This window comes from Lolium rigidum, chromosome 5 (genome assembly GCF_022539505.1).
Source record: "Lolium rigidum isolate FL_2022 chromosome 5, APGP_CSIRO_Lrig_0.1, whole genome shotgun sequence".
Taxonomy (NCBI): Eukaryota; Viridiplantae; Streptophyta; class Magnoliopsida; order Poales; family Poaceae; genus Lolium; species Lolium rigidum.
Window position 1 is genome coordinate 159,399,923 of NC_061512.1, and position 24,016 is coordinate 159,423,938.

At 47.3% G+C, this 24,016-nt stretch overlaps 1 long non-coding RNA gene across 1 annotated transcript; it reads left to right on the forward strand.

The window, feature by feature from the left end:
- The first annotated feature begins 10,198 nt into the window (after positions 1-10,198).
- LOC124655524 lies at positions 10,199-12,797 on the forward strand. Its single transcript, XR_006988720.1, has 3 exons — positions 10,199-10,296; positions 10,696-12,238; positions 12,425-12,797. It is a non-coding gene; the product is annotated as an uncharacterized LOC124655524 (long non-coding RNA).
- Positions 12,798-24,016: the final 11,219 nt, after the last annotated feature.

Genomic DNA, 24,016 nt, shown 5'->3' on the forward strand with positions numbered 1-24,016 from the left:
TCGGATAGAGATTTGGTGCACATGAGCTCCAGTGATCCCTTTTCAGAAAAATAATTAAAAATCATATTTTTAAGTTTTAGAAAAATTTGACAATAAATCATGATGTAGTCAGTATTGTATCCCACAAACGTTTAAATTTTCAACTGAAAATAATGTGTATTTCGGGCTGCATAAAAATAACAAATATGTGGATCTGAGTATAGTGATTCAAATCTCAAAAAAAAATCAGAATTTGTTATTTTTGTGAAGCTCAGAAAACAAAACATTTGCAATTGAGATTTTACATGTTAGTGGAATACATCATTGGCTACTTTTAGAATTTTACTACATAATTTTTTGAAATATATAAATATAATTTTCGAATTTTTTAATACACTGAGATCACTGGTGCCCATGATCCAAAAGAGCTTTTCGTAAGTCTTGCTAAAGTGATAATACTGAAGCATGTTTTTCAATATATAATTATATTTATAAAATGTGGGGAGCGATGTTTTGGAACATGGGACCATATGCTCCCTTTAATTTGAAATGCATCTTACACATATTTTGAATTTCAAAAAAATTGAAACGAAAAATTCGGACGTACATCTTCACGTGCTACACACTTACAAAGTTGTTTCATAAAAAATCGACTTGTCATGTGACGTGTGTAAAAAAGACAAAACTCAGTGCTAGAAATAATGCTTTTTACAACATAAAATTTCTCTTTTTTACATAGTCCACAAAAAATGTTGGTTTTTGTTGAAACTTGACGAACGCACATATATTATGAAGATGTATATGTAGAATTTTTTGTCAAAATTTTTTGACACTTGGAAATAAGATTGTTTGGTAGAGAGAGCATACGCACCCGGGTGCCGAATTGAATTTCTGATGTGTGGATGCAATTGACCTATTTTTTTCAACTTTCGGTATTTATTTGTTATTAAATTTTGAAGCTTTTTACAGTAAGGATCTGACAATATGGGCCGTTCAGCCAGTAGATCCAATGACTCAAATTAATCAATACTACTCACAAAAAGGAGAATTTTTACAAGGACCACATTCGAGTTCATCGCTCGATTTCTTTGCGATTCCAAAATCAAAATGGACAAACACGCAAAATAAAAAAAATCTAGATTACCTAATCTAAACTACGGCAACCCAAATTGTACCAAAATTCAGCCCTGGGACACCTCCCCGGGGCGCGGCGGCGAACGAGGATCGACGGTGACCTCCTCCTACTCGAGCTTGACGCACTCCCTCTTCACGCGGCGAACGGTGGCCTCCCACTGGAACTCCTTGTAGGTGCGCACCTGGTGGACGGCCTAGGGTGCGTCCTCCTCCTCGCACTGCTGCGCCTCAGCTACCTCCTGCTCCGAGATGCAGTTGAGCCTCTCGATGGTTGCCGTCTTGGCTTCGTCGTTGTTGACGAAGTCCGCATCCTCGATGATCATCAACGTGCGGGGGACACCGGCTCCTCTTTGGCCTTTGTGGCCCAATCATCGTCGGAGGGTGTGGGGGAGAGAGGCCAACGACGCGAGGAGGAAGTCGACACTGTCTTCCCGGCATACACATATACGCAGAGGGACAACAGCGGTGTCAGTCCGAGGTTGGTCCACCTCTTCGCCACACGTTTCTTCTCGCCCCCGGAGCGGACCCATTTCCTGTTGTCCTCGGCGGGGGTGCCGAGGAAGATTCCACCGCCTCGTGGCAAGGTGCTGCCGGCTACAATCCGGCCGCCCCCGGTCTGAAACCGCCGTGGCAAAACATGGTGGAGCGACGGATGCGGTGGATGCGGTCTACGTGGGGATGGATTGCTCGCTGGAGGTAAGATAGGGCGGCGGCGAAGAAAGAGATGCGGCGATGTGGAAATAGGGTTTGCGCCGTTCATGTTGCATGCTACTTGTAGCTTCTGCACGTGCCGAGTTCACGGCCCTCCGAAATCTTTTTGGGATATCTGCTAGAGTGTCTCTTATATCTAACTATATTTTTAAAAAATAATTGGGAGCATCGCATCGGTCTCTGCATAAGTCGATACGTACAGTTATTTTATTGTATAGTTTCAATATTCAGAATTTATAGTCACACAAGACGTACATTGCCCCCCCCCCTAAGATTTGTCGCTTTCCTCCTCAGCTATGACAATACGATTCAGGATACGATCGAGCCCAAGTGGACGTAGAATCAAGTTATTGGGAGAATGGGGCGCGGCGGTTCCACCGAAATCTCCTGCAGCCACTGTGTGTTTGGCATGTCACGTCATCTCGTAAGCATCTGCCCGAAAGCCTGTATCTCTAGAATTTTCCGGAAGAACGTACGCCAAGTAATTGAAAATTCGTTTACTCGTGCACTATTATCTTTAGTAGAGCATCTTCCGTTGCGTCTTCTAAACCTTCAATATTCAGAATTTATAGTCAAACAAGGTGTACATTGAAAATCAACCAGCGGAACCCCTCGCCGATGACACAACACGAAATGGCATCTTCGGTGTGATTTTGTTCATGGTAAGAGGGATGATGAGACAACGGATAGATCTGTAGCTTTCCTCCTCAGCTATGACAATAGGATTCAGGATACGATCGAGCCCAGCCAGGCGGGAACAACAATGCTGCACCTATGGGTGGACGTAGAATCAAGTTATTAGGAGAATGGGGCGCGGCACAGTTCCACCGAAATCTCCTGCAGCCACTGTGTACGTGTTTGGCATGTCACGTCACCTCGTAAGCATCTATAGAATTTTCCGAAAGAAGGTACGCCAAGTAATTGAAAATTTGTTTACTCGTGCACTATTATCTTCAGTAGAGCATCTTCAGTTGGGTCTTCTAAACCGCATCCGTTAAAAACGAGTTCCGATCGATCGTTTGGGAAACATCGTACCTCTCAAGCTGTGTCCCCCAAAAGGTGACCCCTAAACGCTTTTTTATTTAAAATTAACGTTTTAGTCATAATTTTGTAGATGCTTCGTCTCTTTTACATGGAAAAAATATTAAAATGGTCGACGAAGAACATTCAAAAACCTTGGAAGATGCCAAGATAGGCACACAAAAACCTAGACTAGAGGTTCTGCTTGCCGCCTAGCCCTCATCTTCTTCGTTGCTGTCGTCGCTTGGGTCGCCGGAGTCATCGCCAAAATCATCTCCGTGGTGGTGGATACGGCAAGGCTCATTGTCAAACACCTTCACACTTATCTCGTCGTCGCCTTCGTAGAAAAAGTTCACCAAGCAACCGACCTCAACGCCGTGGTCGCGGGCGAACTTCCTTCCAGCCGGTCTGGAGGGTACATCTTGCCTTCCCTATCGTACACCACCTATATAACTAGTTTGGAAATTGGACCGGAAAAATCTACACTACTTAAAAAGGAGGAACCTGTTCCTTATTCTGCCAATACGTCAATTCTTTCGTCGTCGTTCCGTCCATCCCGTCGCTGCACATTTTGCAGTTTAGCCCCTAATGACTTGAGAAATTGACAAGCAGTCCAAGTTGGCTTCGTTCCCAACTCCAGGAAACCCTGGCGCGGCCCCCACTCCTCCCTCACGCGTCGTGCACCGCCGCCGCTTGGAGAGTGCAGATCCCTCCTCTCCAGCGCTCACCGGCAACCTCTCCTGCGCCAACCTCCTCCCGTCGTTCCCACATGCCGCCTCCGCGACGTGACGCCAGCGCCGACGCCCCGGAGCCCCGTGCTTTCCAAGATCTGCCTCTCTTGGCGGCCGCCAGCAGCGCCTTCACGGAGCCCCACGACTTGGCGTCGTTCCTCTGGACAACACATGGCGCCTGTGCGGACGAGGCTGGGTAGCTCGACTTAGATGACGACCGGCCAGCCGGCCGGTCGCGGTGGCACACGGGAGCTCACATGAAACCGGCCTCACACGAAGCCGCCGCAGAGCCTCCGGCCTCACACGAAGTTGTTAGAGATAGAATAGTTAGTTAGATAAAGCTAAGTTGTTTCTATCTTCATGTTCACGCCAAGCATCTGTAGATAAAGATGTTGTGCGGTTTTCCCTCTCTCTATCTGTTGTAACAACAACTCTGTAAATCTCGCCGATGTTGGCCTATATATTAACACGGAACCGAGCCGAGTCCAAGGCATCGTTAACCAAGAATTATCACATGGTATCAGAGCTAGTCTTCCAAAAACACATCTAGAAACACGATGAGCTCCTCCTCCTCCACCTTCGGCATGAGCAGCCCGCTACCGACGCAGGGCACGTCGGAGAAGCTGACAAGGGAGAACTTCCTGCTGTGGGAGACACAGGTCCTCCCTGCCATCAGAGGTGCCCGCCTGATGGGTTTCCTCGATGGGACAAACAAGGCGCCGTCAGAAACGACCTTCGACACCATCGACGGCAAACGCACCGAGGTGAGCAATCCAGATTATGAAAACTGGGTTCAAACTGATCAGCAGGTCCTTCATTACCTGCTGGCATCGCTGTCCAAGGAGATCCTCGTCTCCTGCATTGGCATGAGGACAGCATCGGCGGTCTGGCTGGCGATCAAGTCCATGTTCGCCGCCAAGTCCCGCACTCGCATCGCCAACCTGCGGGTGCAGCTCGCCAACACCAAGAAGGAGGGCAAAACTACGGCGCAATACTTCGCCGCGGTGAAGGCGATCACCGATGAGCTTGCAGCAGCAGGCCGCCCCATGGAAGAAGACGAGGTGGTGGAGTACCTCCTCGCCGGGCTTGACGACCCGTACAATCCCCTCTTCGTCGCCATCGGGGCAAACCCCGATCACAAGATCACCGTCGCCGAGCTCTACGCGCAGATCAGCTCCTACGACAACCACATGAATCTCCTCCTCAGCGGCGTCGACAATGATCCGAAGTCCTCTGCCAACTCTGTTGCACGCGGACGTGGCGGACGACGTGGCAGCCGTGGAAACTATCGCGGAGGCCGTGGCGGCGGTCGTGGCTATGCTCAAGGGCATGGCCAGGGACATCAACAAGGCGGCCGTGGATGCGGTCGTCGTGGCGGCAGCAACAAAGGCAGCGGCAAGGACCGTGACGTCGTCTGCCAGATCTGTGGCAAATTGGGCCACCCTGCATATAGGTGCTGGCACCGATACTCTGAAGATGAAGAGGAGGAAGAAGAAAGAGGTGCAAACGCCGCCTCCTACGGTGTGGATACCAACTGGTACTCTGACACCGGAGCCACAGATCACATCACCGGTGAGCTCGAGAAGCTCACCATGAAAGAGAAGTACAATGGCCGTGAGAAGATCCATGCGGCCAATGGGACAGGTATGGACATTAGTCATGTTGGTCATGCATTTGTTAACTCCCCATCCAAACAACTTCACCTTCGAAATGTCCTCCATGTTCCAAGTGCTACAAAAAATCTTGTTTCCATTCATCGCCTAACATTAGATAATAATGTCTATGTTGAATTTCACCCTTGGTACTTTTATGTGAAGGATCTGGAAACGAAGAAGGTACTTCTTAAAGGTAGATGCTACAGAGGCCTCTATCCGTTGGTGTCATCATCATCATCAAGAAATAAACAAGTTCTTAGCGCCACCAAGCCTTCAGCTACACGGTGGCACGATCGATTAGGTCATCCTTCTTTCAAAATCGTTCATCGAATTCTTAGGAAATTTGAGCTTCCCCATTCAAAAGAATCTAGGTGTGAGTTTGTGTGTGATTCATGTCAAAGAGCAAAAAGTCATCAACTTCCCTATACAAGATCTACTAGTATGTCCACTAAGCCACTAGAGTTAGTGTTCTCAGATGTTTGGGGACCTGCTCCCACCTCTGTTGGTCGTTTTTCATACTATGTAAGCTTTATTGATGACTTTAGTAAATTTTCATGGATCTATCTCATCAAGAAAAAATCTGAAGTCTTTCAAGTTTTTCAGAATTTTCAAACTCTTGTTGAACGAAAATTTGATAGTAAAATCATTGCCATCCAAACAGATTGGGGAGGTGAATATGAAAAACTACACCCCTTTTTCACAAAAATGGGTATATCCCATCATGTGTCTTGCCCTCATACCCATCAACAAAATGGGTCAGCAGAACGCAAGCATCGCCACATTGTCGAGGTGGGCTTAGCACTGCTTGCAAACGCATCCATGCCATTAAAATTCTGGGATGAAGCCTTTTTGACCGCCACATACTTAATCAACATGCTTCCATCGTCAGTCATTGACAATGAAATACCTATGACACGTCTCCTCCATGAATCTCCTGATTTTTCATCTCTACGTGTTTTTGGTTGTGCCTGTTGGCCCAACCTTCGACCATACAACAAGCGAAAGTTAGCATTCCGTTCCAAACAATGTGTCTTTCTTGGCTACAGTCATATGCACAAAGGTGTCAAATGCCTTGATGTGTCCACTGGCCGTGTCTATGTGTCACGAGACGTTGTCTTTGATGAAACAGTATTTCCCTTTGCCAAGCTTCATCCCAATGCTGGTGCTCTCCTCCGGCGAGAAATTCTTCTCCTTCCTTCCTCCCTCCAAAATCCATCGGAATTAGATCAAGGGGAGGAACAATGCATTGATCTAACACCTAATGCTCCTACTGTTATTTTGCCTCATAATGTTCCCCGAGTGCGGGAGCTAGATGGAGAAGAAAATCTCATACAAAACGGTGGTCAAAATCAGCCAAACGGCGATGCTCCAGATGTGCCGCTAGACGACATGCCTGGCGCGGAATTCAATGCAGATACGCCTGAGATCCTGGAAGAATCACCCTCGGGATCCAGTTCTGCGTCGCCATCCGATCGCGCGTCAGAAGATGCTCGCGGGCCCAGCAGCAGCCAACGAACGGACGCCACATCACCTGGCTCCTCCGCGTCCGAAAGGGCAGGCAGCTCTCCTGCTGCCACGTCCAGTGAAATAGGCCGACCAGCGACAGCGCGTGGGCCTCCTGCTGCCGCATCTGCTCGTGGGCTCCCGACCAGGTGGAGAACTGCCAGGCCAGGTGGGCCAACTGAAGCAGCTCCCGCGCGCGGGAAATCCTCACGCGACGCGGATCCTCGACAACGCCAGGGGACAGCCACAGCTCCGGGATCCTCTGCGTCAGGCTCATCTGTGGTACCTGTGCACCGCACCAGATCCACAACAGGAAACAGAAGGCCAAAAACCTACACCGATGGGACGGTTCGGTATGGTCTTTCCACTTTTTCTAATGAACCTGAAACCTTGCAAATGGCATTAGAAAATCCTGATTGGAAACATGCTATGAATGATGAGTACAAAGCATTAGTTGAAAATAAAACTTGGCACTTAGTTCCATACAAAAAGGGCATAAACTTAATAGATTGTAAATGGGTATATAGAATTAAAAGAAAAGCTGATGGAACCATTGATAGGTATAAAGCTAGACTAGTAGCAAAAGGTTTTAAACAACGCTATGGCATAGATTATGAGGACACTTTTAGTCCAGTTGTTAAAGCTGCTACCATAAGACTTGTTCTAGCTGTTTCAGTTTCAAAAGGTTGGAGCTTAAGGCAACTAGATGTGAAGAACGCGTTTCTCCATGGTGTTACGGAAGAAGAAGTATATATGAGACAGCCACCTGGTTATGAAGATCCACATGCACCTTATCATGTGTGCAAATTGGATAAATCTCTATATGGACTCAAGCAAGCACCTAGAGCATGGTTTGCAAAGCTGAGCTCAAAACTCCAAGAACTTGATTTTTCACCATCCAAAGCTGATACTTCATTGTTTATTTACAACAAGTCAGGTATCACCATTTTTGTGCTAGTATATGTTGATGATATAATTGTCACCAGTTCATCAACCCGAGCCATTTCTGCATTGCTTCAAGATTTGAGGAAGGCTTTTGCACTTAAGGACTTAGGTGATCTGCATTATTTTTTGGGAATTGAAGTTAAGAAATTAAGAGATGGTATAACTCTAACCCAAGAAAAATATGCTATGGATTTGTTGACTAGAGTTGGTATGAAGGATTCGAAAATAGCACCAACGCCCTTGTCTTCCTCGGAAAAATTATCAGCTATGGAGGGAGATCCACTTGGTCCAGATGATAGTACAAGATATAGGAGCATTGTTGGTGCTCTTCAATACTTAACTCTTACACGACCAGATATTGCCTTTTCAGTAAACAAGGTATGCCAGTATTTACATTCGCCTACCACTGTGCATTGGACTGCAGTGAAAAGAATACTCAGGTATATCAAAGGTACTGTAAGTCTTGGGTTAAGTTTTAAGAGATCCTTCTCTACATTAGTAAGTGCCTTCTCAGATGCTGATTGGGCAGGCTGTGTTGATGATAGAAGATCAACAGGAGGATTTGCAGTATTTTTTGGACCTAATCTAATTTCTTGGAGTGCTAGAAAACATCTCAAGGTCAAGCACTGAGGCTGAATACAAAGCATTAGCAAATGCTACTGCAGAGGTTATTTGGTTAGAATCATTATTGAAGGAACTTGGTGTTCATAGAAAGAAAATTTCATGTTTATGGTGTGACAACATGGGAGCAACATACCTCTCAGCCAATCCTGTTTTTCATGCAAGGACAAAACATATAGAAATAGATTTTCATTTTGTAAGGGAAAGAGTAGCAAAGAAATTGCTCGAGATCAGATTTATCCCTTCTCAAGACCAGGTGGCAGATGGATTCACAAAGGCTCTACCAACACGGCAGTTTGAAGCTTTTAAATACAATCTCAACCTTAGGAAAGGTTGTGATCGAGGAGGGGTGTTAGAGATAGAATAGTTAGTTAGATAAAGCTAAGTTGTTTCTATCTTCATGTTCACGCCAAGCATCTGTAGATAAAGATGTTGTGCGGTTTTCCCTCTCTCTATCTGTTGTAACAACAACTCTGTAAATCTCGCCGATGTTGGCCTATATATTAACACGGAACCGAGCCGAGTCCAAGGCATCGTTAACCAAGAATTATCACAGAAGTCGCTGCAGAACCGCCGCCGTGGAGCCGCTGGCGCCCTACAACTGAGCTGGCGTCGACCTGGACCACGCGAACACGAAACCGAGTTCCAATCGACCTGCCATCTCCGCTGCCCCCGCCGTTCGCCGCTGGAAATTTTCGAGGTTTTCTCCATAAAATTATTAATTATGCAATATCTGCAAGAACCAGTTTCGTAGTACAGCTTCAGATTCATGCCTGTATATGGGGATCTCGTAGCACTGCTTCAGATTCACCCCTTCCTTCTCATGTAGATGTGGATGTCATAGTACTGCTTCAGATTCACCCTAGCTTTTCTCTAGACATTTAGCAACTAATTTTATATTTAGTAGTTTCGTAGTTGTACTCCTTTCAGATTCATGCCTATAGTCGAGTAGCCATTGCCTGAATTGTGCCAAAACAGTCGTACCAAATAAGGTTTTCAACATGCCTGTATATCAATATGCATGTTTTCCACAGATTTTGCATATGTTACCTATAGAAGTAGAAGGTTGGTTGTGTTTTTTATTGGAGGTATCATGGATTTTTGGTAGACAAGGTAGTATTGTTCATGTGACTCGCCGGAACTCGGTCCTTTTATGCTCCACTCAAGGTAACGGGATTTACATGATACAACCACACATGCCTTTATTTTTTCCCCTCTTCCATTTCCCTTTTTCCCCTCTTCATCCACCACTGATGGAAGACCGATTCCATGCAGCGGCAACCATATGGTTCTAGCCTTTGACCACAGTATGTGTCGAGAGAACACAGCTCCTTCCCCGCCAAGTCCGGCAAGATGTTTTAGCACCGCATCTGGCACAACCACCACGACAAAGAGCGCTTGACAATCTCGGTAGACCTAGACGACTCCTAGCGTGTAGTGTTCCTCCACATCCTAGGCTTGTCCGTCTTTGATCCGGCTCCGATCACAAGATCCGTAACAGTTGCTCCTACTTCCTAAGTAAAATCTTTGGATGTTTTAGGAAATACAAAATATGTGGTGTTTCCAGAATGTAGAGAATAGATAATCAACAATCATAGCAAGAACGATCATGAATAACTGTATTTAGATGCAACTGAACCGGTTTGTGTATTTTGCTTACCGATTTTTTGATGAGATTGTGAGTGCAATTGAACCGGCGGTGGCGCTACCGTCCGAGCTCTCTGTTCTGGTCCGCTGCAGGGAAAAGTAATGTGTGGCAAATTATAGAAGTCTAAAGTAAAATGTGGCAAATAGTAAAATCTCCCTGCATCCTCCAGGTCAATCATGTTCTGAAGAATAGTCACTGTTTTACTAACAAATCTGGTCAACTGTGATCTGAAATCAGAGAATTCGCTAAAAACTTTGTCAAATTTGGGTTTGTTTTATTCAGGTTGAAGAAGGGATTGCGCAACGATGACATGGTGCAGAGGCTCGCGCGGCAGCATTGACTCGAAGTGGTCAGTGTCTCATCAGTTACAAACATGTTGCAATACTTCAACTTTTGACTCATGTAATGTTTTATCATGCCATGAGCTTTTTTCGATAAAGGGAATATATTAATATCAGAAGATACCAATTACACCCAGCCTTTGCAACAACGCACCGTCCTAATGACAATACGGATGCACACAGCCAAAAAAGAGAAAAGAAGCTAAGAAAAAAGAGTCCCGCCATAGCATTCCAGCCCTAGCAACAACAATACAACCACCACCATGACAACACCTGAACTCCAGACTCTTCAAAAGCGACGCCTCCAAGAAGGGAACGGTGCACCAACACCGTCGTCGCTGCAATACTTCAACTTTTGACTCATGTAATGTTTTATCATGCCATGAGCTGTATTGAAATTGGTGCAGATTGACCCACGACAACACAACGGTCACGACCTTACTACTACATGCTGGCTCCACTACGAGAGCAAGCCATCTTTCTTCTACTGGTAATCTGGTATGTTATTTACTGGATAGATTTTTTGAACTTTTCAGCCAATGTTTAGCTTCAGATATGTGGAGCATGTTGACTCTTAATCAGAAGGAGGTTGTGTGTTTATAATGTTGCATAAGAAGCATTTTCTTATCATGCTTGGTTGTCATATTAAATTTCTCTACAACATTTGGGAGGTACAATTATAGATTTCAAAGGTATGGTGCCTAGATTTTAATTTTTTGCTTGGACATGCCAGCTTTCCATATTTCTTAGTATCATTCCTAATAGGGTATATAATCTTTTTTTTTTGAATTTTTTTGTCATATTAATTGTTTCCCATGCCCTTTAGAAGTCTGGCAGTTCCGTTCTCTTAAATTTTTGTTTGTTTGTCCATGGAAAGGTAGAGTTTCCCCTAAACTTCACATGATGATGTTAGATCATAATTGGTCAGTTAAGTATAATTCCAATCCCTCTTATTGCAAAATTAAGTATTATGTTGCCTTTCGTTTATTTTCATCCTCAAAAGGGTGGAAACGCTTCTGAAGTTCACACACAATTAATCTTGTGCGGTCGCAATTTCACAGTATGGTTCATTGTATATCTGACAAATTAATATATAAGGCGGTTAGAAGCATTAGTGTCTCATGCTTAGGGCTGCCATATTTAGAGCTCCATTTCAGATTACTCATCTTTGCATAGTTCTGTGTCTACAGTGTTGCATAAGAAGCATATCCTTGTCAAGCTTTTGTTGTCACATTAATTTCTCTACAAAATTTGGGAGGGTACAGTTACAGATATTTGCATTATCCATGTTTATAACTTGGCTAACAACTTAATCTACAAAGTGGAAACACAGTTTTCATAGAAATGGGAAGGAAGGTAACAGGGATGAAAATCCAGGTAAAAACTTCAAATACCAAATCAAAGCCATGGAGATCACCATAACCAATGTTTTAGTAGGTAGAATTATATTGGTTTCACAATTGTCGGCTTATCCTTTTTTATTACACTATGTGTTCTGTCACTAAGATAGTTATCTGCTCAGCACTGTCAACATGTTTTCAGGCTACCTTAATTCAATGGTGGAGCCACTAGAAGTCTGATTTATCTCTAATATTTCATCGAGTTCTCATTGTAATATGATATCTATAGTAAAGTTATTGGTTTCTATAATCAGGTACAAACTAAACCTGTTATCATTATACTAATATTCATCCCTATCCTTCTCTGCTCTATCACAACACAATCCATGCATGGACATACACATGATTGTTGGACTTGGACTTGGTGATGCGGCCGTCTGATGCAAGATCTACACAAACGTGTGGTGACTTGGTGAGACATATGACTCCCTATGCATCCTCGATGATTCTTGTGTTCAACATGTTTGCCGTGCTTGGTTACAGTGGTTTTGCCAATCTTCATCCTTCTTGTGTAAGGTGCGCAGGGATGGCAAAAATCCTATCACGTGAGGTGAGTAACAATTCTTATTAGCAACATATAATTTCTGCCAAATTATTGAGCATATAAAAATTAGGGCAATACCTTGTACCTATATTTATGTGCTCTGCACCTGTGCTGCAGGAAATACCCAATTGGACTGTTGAAGTTGTCATCCCAATTAAGCTACTGAAATCTTCTTTTGGTTTTGCGTTTAAGCCTGACAGGAAATATGGTCTTTGCTAGGATTGAGGCATACACGAAGGTCATTACCTAGGATGGTTCCTACGTCAATTCACTGCAACTTTGGTGAGTGCGTACCCATCATCTTCTTTGCTGACAATATAACAAGCTGCCGATCTCACCAACCTGTCATTTTACTGTTTTTCTTTGTAAGCTAATCAGTTCTTGACCTTCCATCTGTTCTAGACGCAGGCTATTATATATGCTCTAGGCCTGTAGCTATTGATGTCTCAGGACTATTCCTTGTTAGCTTAGTACATAAGGCAAATCTGTTTATTCTTAAGTACCAAAAAGTACCTTCGAATAAGGGTGGATGTCTCGCAGCACTCAGTTATATATTAAGTTGGTTTTCCATCAGTATAATCAATCTTGCTTAGTGACTAAAAGTTTCTGTACTTTTCGAAATACAATGTCGTGCCAAAGATAATATATAAGATATATCATATTTTCTGCAATACGGCTCCATTTCTATTTCTGTTTTTATTTATGTATATTGTCCCTGTTTGTCTCAAGCTGGAGCAACCCGAGCGGAGTTTCATCAAAAATAAGTCATGTGGTCCAGTCCTATGTCTATCCAGTGCCATGTTTTTATCCGTCATCTATCCCCTACCACATCTGCAGCTCAAGAATGTTGCCATTGTCAAAATTAACATTTTTTCTTCTCTAAACTCATGATCTATGATCTAAAAACTGCCGCTGCAACACGCGGTGAGATCCTTAAACTGAAACAATATGTTTGAAAGTGCTGTCTTTAGCAATGCTTTGCACCTTGAAGAAGATTTGTATCATCTCAGGTCATGTTAAATCCATTCCTTCTAACAGGAGTTTGCAGCCTTTGATCCTAAATCTTATCTTCTGATCAAATGACTTGCTATTTCAGTGTTTGGTGGCGATACATTTGTGGACTCAACTTCACTTTTTGAAAAGAGTGCAATAAATAATTACGAATAAAATATAATTTGTCTATGGTGTAAATATAAGCTATAAAGATAACAATTGGGCATGTGTTGGTTATTAGGTAGACGAGGCAGATGACAAGAATAGATGTTGACGTTTGCCCTGGTCGACCAACGTATCACCGCCATCCCCTTCGCAGCTTCGCCGCCATCCTCGCTTCGCTGTTGATGACTCGTAGCACTGCAACCCAAAGTATGGAGCTTCAAGACCCTGCTCGCATTGCATCTTCTTCGTCCTCATGGGACGCACGGCTCTAGCAGAGGTGGAGCATGGTAGAGCGTCAACGAGAAGATGACCGACTATAGTGGCGGTGCGCGACGTCCCCGTGGCGGTGCGTGGTCATGCCGGAGGACCTGCCCTCCCCCTGTGTTCATGTCCTTTTCTTCACAACGATAGTGATGTGACGTTGGGAAGGGAAGCTGCGACGTCCACATGATTAGGCATCATCCAACGACGCTCCACCCAAAGGTTGCGAGCGGTGCACCCTCCTGGCGAATTGGATCCTTTTTTTTTCAGATGGAAGCAATAATATATTTTTGTTTTCCCGTAGCAACGCACGGGCAAATTACTAGTCAAGAGAAATGAACCCTTACCATGGGATAAGAGCATCTTCAACCGCGTCCCCAAACCGTGTCCGGTTAAAGCGCTTTAAGGGTTTGGGGCATGCTGCACCTTGGTGCCGGGCTTGGGGTCGTCCCTCTCTAGCCGCGTGCTCCAAACCCCTCAAACAATTTTCTATTTAAATTTAACGAACCATTAACAATTTTGGAGATGCTTCGTCGCTTTTACATGTAAAAACATTAAATGACGACGAAGGAACATCTAGAAACCTTGGAATAGACCAAGGGAGGGCATAACAACCTACACTATAGGTCCTATTGGCCATCGTCTACTTCGTTGCCATAGTCGTCGCCGTCGCCACATGCGTCGTCGACGTGGTAGTGGATACGGAAAGACTCATTGTCGAACACATTGACGCTCATCTCGCTGTCGACTTGGTAGAAGAAGTTCACCAAGCAGTCGACCTCGACGTCATGGGCGCAAGCAAACTTTTTCCAGACGGTGTGGAGGTACATCTTGCCTTCCCGTTCGAACAAGACCTCCACAGTCCACCAGAAGCCGCAGCTTGCTTCCCGCAGGGTCACCTCGAACGGCTCCCGGCCGGCGAGAAATTCGGCGAACTTGTCCGGGAGTTTCTTTTTGCCGAAAGGGTCGTTGTTGATGAGGATGACGAACTCGGAGTACTTGTGGTGGGGCCACTCCTCTTCCTCAGGTGACGACGAGCGTGCAGCACGACCGCGGCCGCGATGACGAAAAGTTGAACCCGCCATAGAGCGCATGTGGATAAAGTTGGGTGGTGGTGACTATGCCGTGTAGACACCTCCGTAAAGATGTCGCGGTCGTGTAAAGACAGTTTAGTTGTTGTTTTAAGGATGTGTCTCCCCTAGTGGGGATTGGCATTATGCCGTGTGGGAGTTTGCTACGGGGAACTCGGGCTGTCTTTGGTGGCTGGTGGCGGTGCTCCTCTTCGACATGGCACTACGGAGGTTGGAGCCGAAGATGGTGAGGAGTAAGCTCGTTTCCCTCCTGATAAAGCTGGCTGGAGACCCTCGTGGAGTGTGCCGCGTGCATCCCCGAGCAATTAAGCGTGTCGGTACGGCGTGCTCTCCCGCCTCAACCTGCACCCCCCAGCGTGGGTTGGCCTCCTCTCGAGCATGCATGAAGGCGAAACGATGTCGTTGTCGGCAGTGGAGCGGGCTTGGGTGCCGGCATCGCGCGGGATTCCTTCGTTCCCGCCGATCAAGCTCGACTCAAGCCCGGACGAGAAGGAGTACGACGCCGTTCGGGAGGCGCGTCACCTTGCGATGGCACGACGCAGCTCTATCACGACCGTCGTCACCGACGTGTGGGAGAAGGCCAAGCGCGCCTTCGATGCTGACGAGGAGGAGGCGCGCGACATCCGGAAGGAGAAGTGGGCGTCAATCCGCTCGGAGCTGACGTGCCGCAGCTACGTCATCGTTGACTACTTGGACGACGAGTCAGACTTCTCCGCTGACGTGATAGACGAAGATGACACCGACGATGAGGACATGTAATGCTCCGCCCGCGTCGCCGTTACCAAAGAAGACACCGCAAGTCCCGGCGATGTAGTGATTAATGCCAAGCTAGCCTAATTATAACTTTTTTTAGGAAACAGTTTCTATTTTGCATATGTTTGTAAATTATCGCGGATGTTCTAGTTTTAAATTCTGGCGGTAAAATTATAAGAAATCACGTTTAGGATTCCTGATGGGGGTGTGTTCTGCCGCTTAAGGTCCTGACGAGAAAACGCACGATGCACTTAACACCCATCCGGATAGAGAATGCTCGGATAGACCTCAACGCCAAACCCCTCCAGCCGTTGATGCTTTCCACGGTCAAATCTAACGCTAAATAGGGCCGGATTGGATGAAAGTTTGGTGTGTAGAGTGACAAACTTCCAGCTGCCCCCTAGGTAGACATCCAAAGATCGACGTTTTTGGCTTTATTTTAACAAATAAACTCACAGTTCTGGGGTATTTGATAAATTTTCGCCAATATTTGGCTTATTTCTACAAATAAACGTTACAGTTCAACAAAACAAGCAAATAATTTAACAAGTTTTGAAACAAATCAAATGAAAACTAGTTGGTGTTGCCTCGAGCCTCCATATGTGCTCCACAAGATCATCCTACAGCTGTTGATGCATTGTGGAGTCTCGAATCTCCTGACGCATAGCGATGAACGAAGCCCACGATGTCGGCACCTGGTGATTAGGCTGTGTAAGAGGACCCTCTCTGTCATATGGTGCAACTTGCTCGCTCAGAGGAACCGGATATTTTCGCTCATTCTCAATAATCATGTTGTGTAACCACACACAACAGTTCATCACCTTCCACATCTGATCTTTGGACCAAGTCATAGCGCGAACCGGACTACAGCAAATCTCTGCTGGAGGACACCAAATGCACGCTCGACGTCCTTTTGGCAACCTTCTGGTTTCTTGACAAACTCCGCCTCCTTCGGGAGGACGGGGCTTGAGATAGTCTTCACAAATGTTGTCCACTTTGGATAGATACCGTCTGCAAGATAGTATCTCTTGTTGTAGTGCCGGTCATTGATCACAAAGTCAACCAGGGGAGCATGACCCTCAACAATCTTGGAGAAGATCGGTGAGCATTGCAACACGTTGATGTCGTTGTTGAATCCCGGCATACCAAAGAAGGAGTGCCAAATCCAGAGGTCATGGATAGCTACTTCCTCAAGTATCACAGTGCAGCCTTTTTTGTGACCCTTGTACATTACCTACCAGGCAAACGGATAGTTCTTCCGTTTCTAATGCATGCAGTCAATGCTTCCAAGCATCCCCGGAAATCCTCGAGCTTCATTGGCAGCGAGGATCCGGGAAGTGTCTTCGATAGTGGGTGATCTCAAGTAGATGTCCCCGAACACTGCTATCAGCGCTCTGCAGAACCGGTAGAAACAATCAAGGGCGGTGGACTCCGCCATCCGAAGATAGTCATCGACAACATCACAAGGAGCTCCATATGCCAGCATCCACATAGCCACCGTGCACTTTTGGAGGGCGGAAAACTCTGCCATGCCGGTGCAATCCAACTTGCATCTGAAGTAGGAGTCGTAGTCTCGAAGGGCATACACAATTTTCAGGAAGAGCTTCCGGCTCATCCTGAAACGACGCCTAAAAACAGCCTCACCATGCAATAGATTATCGGCGAAGTAGTCGGCGTAGAGCATGTAGTAGCCCTCCATTCACTGCCTCGACTTGCACTTCCGGTGACCTGGTGCCGACCCACCATGTCGACCAATGGCCTTCTCCGCGTACAGGCCGGACAAGCATGCTAGGATCAACATGTTGTCCTCCTCTTGGGCGGCGGCTGCCATCTCTTTTTCGAAAAGCTCGGCAAACATCTGCTGCTCCTCATCGGCCAAGTCCATGTCTTCCCAGGCAAATGGACGAACACCTGTCGAGCGTGGTCGACGCAAGGCGCGACGCGAGTAGTTGCCCGATGGCGAAATATAGGCAGACGGGAGGAGGGACAGCGGAATATAGGCTGGTGGGAGGAGATACGGCGAAATACAGGCAACCAGCCAGCGGATTAGCGAGGGGTGGTGCTAGAGGCGAGAGAGCTACGAGAGGGGACGGGGATTTGCGACGAGAAAGTGGTAGGGTCCGCATGTTCCCTCGCTGACAGAGCGGGCCTGTCTCCGCTTTTCTCTCGTCTGGACTCCCCGAGCGCACTGCGGGAGGGCATGGATGACCTGAGCTCTCCGGATGAATTTATGCCTTTTTTTCGGAGGAAAACGAGGAACCGGTGGCGCGATAGTGCCGAATAACGACGTCCAGATGAAAAAAAGGTACCAGGGGCCTCGTCGGGGAGACGGGTGCAGCTGCTCTGAACAAGCCTGCATCTTTTGTCCGACTGTGTTACTGCAGTCGCTACTTCGAAGAAAGCTGAGTTGAATACGTCCAGGAAGTGCAGTGAGTTGTAATACTGTGAAAATGGGGGCAACAGTTTTTCCTTTTTCTTTTTGAACACAAGAAGGGCTTCGAAGGGCCCCGGACACACTTTATATTAGGATAAGCTCGGTACATCTTATAGATAGACCCAAACAAAAAGGATACTACAAATTGGTCCCTATCTTTTGCAAAGAGAACCCCAAAAACCCAATGGAGAAAGCATCTCCCTCACGAGCACCTCGTCGCCGGTGGAAACAAACTCACTTGGGACGATGGAGCTTCCATGGAAAACTATGGACACCGTGGTGAAGAGCCACTGCCTCCCTACCGGGAGGAAATAGAACGGCCGCCATTCGACCAGAAGAAGCAACAACGGCTGGAAACACGCCAATCGACCAGAGCAGAGGGCGGCATAGCCTCCAGAGAAGGCCGCCCTTCGACCACCGCCATGGGTGGCGTAGCTTCCAATGAATCGGAGTTGTTGATGCGCTCTCCCGAGAGCAATCTCGAAAACACCAGGCTGGAAATCCTTCTTAAGCATGAATGTTGTTGAACTAGGAAGATGAAGCCTCGCCTGATCTCCTTTAGATCTGCCAAGAAACTGCTCGCTCCCCACCTCACCTCCACCACCATGACAACGGGAAGAAGATCGGATGAGCAACTTGTACCCCTCTAGCAGCACACGATTTGGGGCACAACCAACTCTGATAGCAGTCTTATTGAACAGGAAGGCCGCGATTTCATCCGTCCCCAACTTCGGCTTCAACCTCTGAAGCACCATGGCGAGGATGAACACCGCCGCCAGACGCAGCCTGTGTGCTCCAGCGACCGATCTCCAAACGGCAAGACGCCAAACTCCACTAGGGAAAAACTACAAGAGGACCTAGTTCTCCCATATATAGGGAGGGAACCTGGCTACCTCTCCCATGCTCGCTCGCGACGGACAGGCCGCCAAAGGAGGGGGCCGAGGTGCCGGGCAGAAGTGGCACTGACAGAGGACTCTAAGGAGCTCTGTGGAAGGAAGAGGAAAGAAAAGTGACTTGACTTGTGTCGGGGAAACTGTTATATGATTTGCCACCCCCAACTGCCGATATCCTAAATTTATGTAATCTAAATTGCAGCTCGATTGTTGAGCCTGTTTTTTTTTTTTTTGAAAAAACTCAAACTCATTTCATATAGAAAGAAAGATGTGTTTTGGGCCAAAACAACACGGATTTGGAAAGAAACACTCTCTCAATTTGGCATTCATGATAGATCCCAGAGTTTTGGGCCAATGGACCTTCCGTTCATATGTGGTAGACAAATAAATTTGGAAGGAGTGCAACGCTAGAGTCTTGCGCCACCATCAATCCACCACAAACATGATCATCGCCAAGATCAAGGAGGCTGGTGCTTGATGCTTGGCCGACGCAAAATATTTGAGCAATGTAGTACCAGCAGAATTTTGTTGATGTCCTAGAATGTGTTCTAGGCATTTGTTAAAAAAACTCTAAATTTTTCTCTATAAATGAAATGGTATATCTTTTACCCCGTCTAGAAAAAACTCTAAAAAAAACTTTACAAGATTAGTTGTTCATTGTCATGCACAATGGACTGATGGATGTCTTTTAGTGGCATTCCGCCAAGCTTAGCTGCCGCCAAGCGTAGCCTACCGGTTAAGTATTTTTTTTTTGACAATCAATACCACATATATTCATAATAACAAATAGTATATGGTAGAGATACACGAGCTGTCTCCAGCGATTACAAAATAAAGTCTAAAAGATACTAGCAAATCTTCGAGGTCTTCAAACTCTTTCTTCTTCCAAGACATAATCTTGTACTTTTACTGAAGGCAGCCAAAGATAGATAACAAACCATAGACACTGTAAATACCAACGAAGGTTCTCCCATAATTTTAATTTGAGCCGCAATGCCAAGGTTGCGTGCACGCGCGCAACCATTAAAGTAGTCAATCAACATCGGCAAGAGTACCAACACCAGTATGTCAGGGAATAAAAACCGATCTGCCTTGTCGATGTTGATGGAGAGCCGAGAATACGAATCACCATTGTCGAGGACGTAGCAACCGGGACAAGAACTGCGAGGATAATCCTCCTCGCGGCAACCATGAGAAAAGATCCAAGATCGATCTGGCGAAGTAAGATCTGAACACCCATATCTAGATAATTGTAATCTTTCAGCACCACCATTGACGTCGGGAAGGAGATCTCGTCGTCGAACGAAAGACCGAAGATCACTTATTGCAGACGATGCCATCTTCATTGCGGGGAAACCAACAAGAAAACGGCGACCAAAAACCTAACATAGACTACTGAAAAGACTATTTTTATTGAAAACTCCACTCATAGATCGGGTTCCCCACTCCTCCCGACGCCGGTGAAGCCGGCCGGAGGAGGGGGAACCGATCTATGGAGAAGGCTGAGTAGGGGCGGCTAGGGCTTTTCTCAAGAGGCGGCGCCTACCGGTTAAGTAGTTCCCAGGTTCTCATTTTATTTTCAAATAAGTTCTTCTACTTTTCCTTTTCATCACGCGATAAGGAGATTATTAGTGGTTCACCATCTACCAGAACAAACAGTTCATCCTAATTGTCTAGGAAGCCCTCCATTTTCTATAATTCGAGCACTTTCACATTGCTCAACTGGTACACACTATTGATCAAACAATGTTTGGTTGGCCATGTTTAATCTAGTTTTGTAGTAGAAATCAGTTTCGTGCCAATCTGATCTGATTGTGTAGTGGCCCAAAAAAAAATCATATCTCATTGTCACTTTGGTGCTTCTATATGTTACCAGTACATGTCTAGGCGGTCAGGCATGTTGACAATCTTTTTGAAGAGAATGAATGTCGTGGGGACGAAGACTGTCGCGTGCGCGGATGTTCAACAAAGGGTGCAGTTTCAGTGTTAGGGCATCTCCAACCGAGCGACCCAAACGGACGCGCTGGGCCGTCCGTTTTGGGCCGTTTGGGTGGCCGAACGGACACCCGGACAGCAGCCAGCATCCGCGTGTCCGTTTGGGTCGCACGCTGCATCCAACGCGTGGACGCAGCGCATATGTAATTAAAAAAAACAAAAATGAAAATAAAAAAGGAAAACAGCCAAAAATAAATTTAAACTAGTGGTTAATTAAACTTAGCCCTATTTTGGGTAATTTTTACACAAAAGAAAGCCCTATATGGGCTTTAAACTAAAAAAAAAAAAGCAAACCCTAGCCAGGGTTTGCTCGCACGGTGGCCGCCGGCAGCAGTACTACTCCCAGTAGTACTCGTCGTCGTCGCCGTCGATGAGGACGACGCCCCCCGGCGGCGAAGCGCTGTTCCGGCTCAAAACGCCGGAGGGCGCCGGGGACTCCGGCCAGGGCGACCACTGCGCCCTTTCCCAGGCGGAGTGTGGGTCCGGAGGGCCCGCCGGCCTGCGCAGCTGTGCCCTCCGCGCGGACTCCTTCCGGAGCTGCTCCTCCGCTGCGGCCTGCGGCTCCGCCTCTAGCCGGAGCTCGGCCCGGCGCTCCTCCTCCGCCAGGAGCGCGGCCCGGCGCTCCTCCTCCTCCCGGAGAGCCGCCTGGCGCGTGGCCTCCTCCTGCCGCGCGCCATCTCCAGGAAGGACTGGGCGTCCTCCTGGGCCTTCCTGGCCGCCTCCTCTAGTGCGCATCGTCTCAGCGAGGTGCGGCCATTTGGCTAGCTCGTCGAGGTCGCGCTGCTCGTGGGACGCCGCGAGCGCCGCTTGCAGCTCCGGGTCGTCCTCCTCCTCCTGGGGCTGGGGCTGCGGCTGGGGCTGGGGCCGGGGCTCGCCGATGTAGAGGCCGTCGGGGCGGCCGCCAGCCCGCCTTGCTGGTGTGCGCGGCTGCGCGCGAGGCCGCGTTGTCGCGGACGTGAAGCACGTGCGCCGGCGCGCATCGTGCTCCACCTCGAACCACAAGTCCCAGTTGGGACTTGCGTCGCCGTACGCGGGGTCCTGCTGGAGGTCCGCCGGCAGCTGAGCGCGACGCCTCCGGATCTCGGTGAAGCGGGCGCGGCCGGAGCCCGGGATGGGCGGCACCGGAACCCGATCTGGGCTCACGTGCAAGCCGTGGGGGAGGTGCACGTCCCCCCACGGCATTGGGACGCCGGCGTCCCAGAACATCTGCGCCACCGCTACGGTGACGTAGATCCGGTCGCGTCTGGGAGGGGCCGGCGGCCCCATGGCGAACGCCGGCGGCGCGACTTGCCGGCTGCTGCCGGCCTCGTGGTCGTTGGCGGATGGCCCGAACTCGCGCTTCGGGGCCATGGCGGCGCGGGGCGTGCGTGTGGCTGAAGTGGAGAGTGGGGACTGGATAGGGACAGTCCCCCTCCCCCAGTCCACATTTAATAGGACTGGAGCACCGACAGCTGGGCCAGCCAGGCGGACCAGGCGGACACGCGAGGACGCCGCGTGCCATCCGCGGCCACGCAGCGTCGTTCGGGACGACGCGGCCGTCCGCATATGCGGTGCGTCGCCGCGTTGGGCCGATTTTTTGTCCGTTTCGACCCATCCGGACGCGCGGGCGCGGGATGGGTCGCCCCGTTGGAGATGCCCTTACACTACCTTTCCATACCATTTTTTATTATTATGTGCAACGGTTGTTTTGGGATGTTTAGTCTACTCTTATATAAACAACTAAAATATTCGACATTAGTGGAGTTATTTATCTTGGGATGCAGACACCGATGATGTCTCCATTATTAGTAAAAAAGCTCTCAAAAATCTGACAAACGCATGACTGAAGACTTGCGGGTGCAGGAGACTTCTGTTCGCGAGGTTCGTAACATTCCCTTCTTGTAGCCCAGTAGTGGCTTTTGAGACTCCTACCAGGTTACAGTTAGCTCCAAATTATTCTGCTCCTATATTTGCTAGTTGAGTTTCCATGACTACCAGATGGTCGCGGCACACACGAGAAGTACCCATGCTCAGTAGTACGTTCTTTCTTGATGCCTCTCACTCTCAATTAGTATATCGTTTCTTCCTGAAATTTCAACAATAATACCTAGTTGCTAAATTGTTACTCTTGGAAATGCTATGAAGAGTGAATCTTAATTTTGTATATATAGACACGACGATAATGGAGAGTGGATGACATTGCTTTGGGTAGTTACTACTAGGTGGGTAGGTAGAGTTGATATGGTGCATGTTCATTCTAAAACGACCACTACCACCTGCCGCAGTACTACTACGATTCTGGTAGGTATAATTGCCTTAAGTTTTGGAAAAAACTAAAAATGATGGAAGCACCTAAGGCCATCTCCAGCGGAGGCGCTACCATCGAGTGCTAGGGTTCAAATCCTGATAGCTAGCTACAAATCCGTAACATCCCACGGTTGCATCGACGTGAAAGTTGGCGTAGGGAGCCCCATCTTATTTTTCACATGTTGTCTGATTTTACCGTCTAGCCCTTTTTCTTCTGTAAATTTTTAGTTTCGAAGCTCTTGTAGACTTAACAATTTTTGTAAGGCTTTTCGCCACCCGAAGCATTCAAACAAGCGCTCTGCCTTGAAGGTGCTCTAAATGGATATCTCTAAATACTTGACCCTTAGTTGTGTTCGTTCCTTTTTCTTATATAGGTTGGTCCATTAGACATAGGAAACTTCATTGAATTTACTTATCGCGCTAATAGCTAAGGATCACTGATCCTCAAAATGTAGTTCATGTCTGCTCTCCGTATTTCGTTTTTGCAACCGGCTAGTGTAATGGCAAATGCGAAGAGACAAATTAATCGGATTCTTTTTTCGCTCTGTTCCTCGATCCTTTAATCCAACGGCTCAATGCCTTTCTATCCGTTGCAAGCCACTCCTCTGATTCCTGCCACGGCTGCACTACTGACCCTCGTTTCTTACAACCTAGTATTTACCGATTTGCCCTTCTCCACTCTTTCCCTCTAGTATTTACCGATTTGCCCTTCTCCACTCTTTCCCTGTGAGTAATCGTCCTTTTCCACTCTCCAAGCTTCTACCCCACACTATCTAGCTAGCTCGGCAGAGAGCATCAGCACGCTCACCATCTTCGTCCTGCTCCCAACCACCAGCTCCCAAATCTCCCCTCTTCCATCCAAGAACCCACTCGCAGACAGAGAAACACCGCGCGGATTCATTCAGGCCCGCCG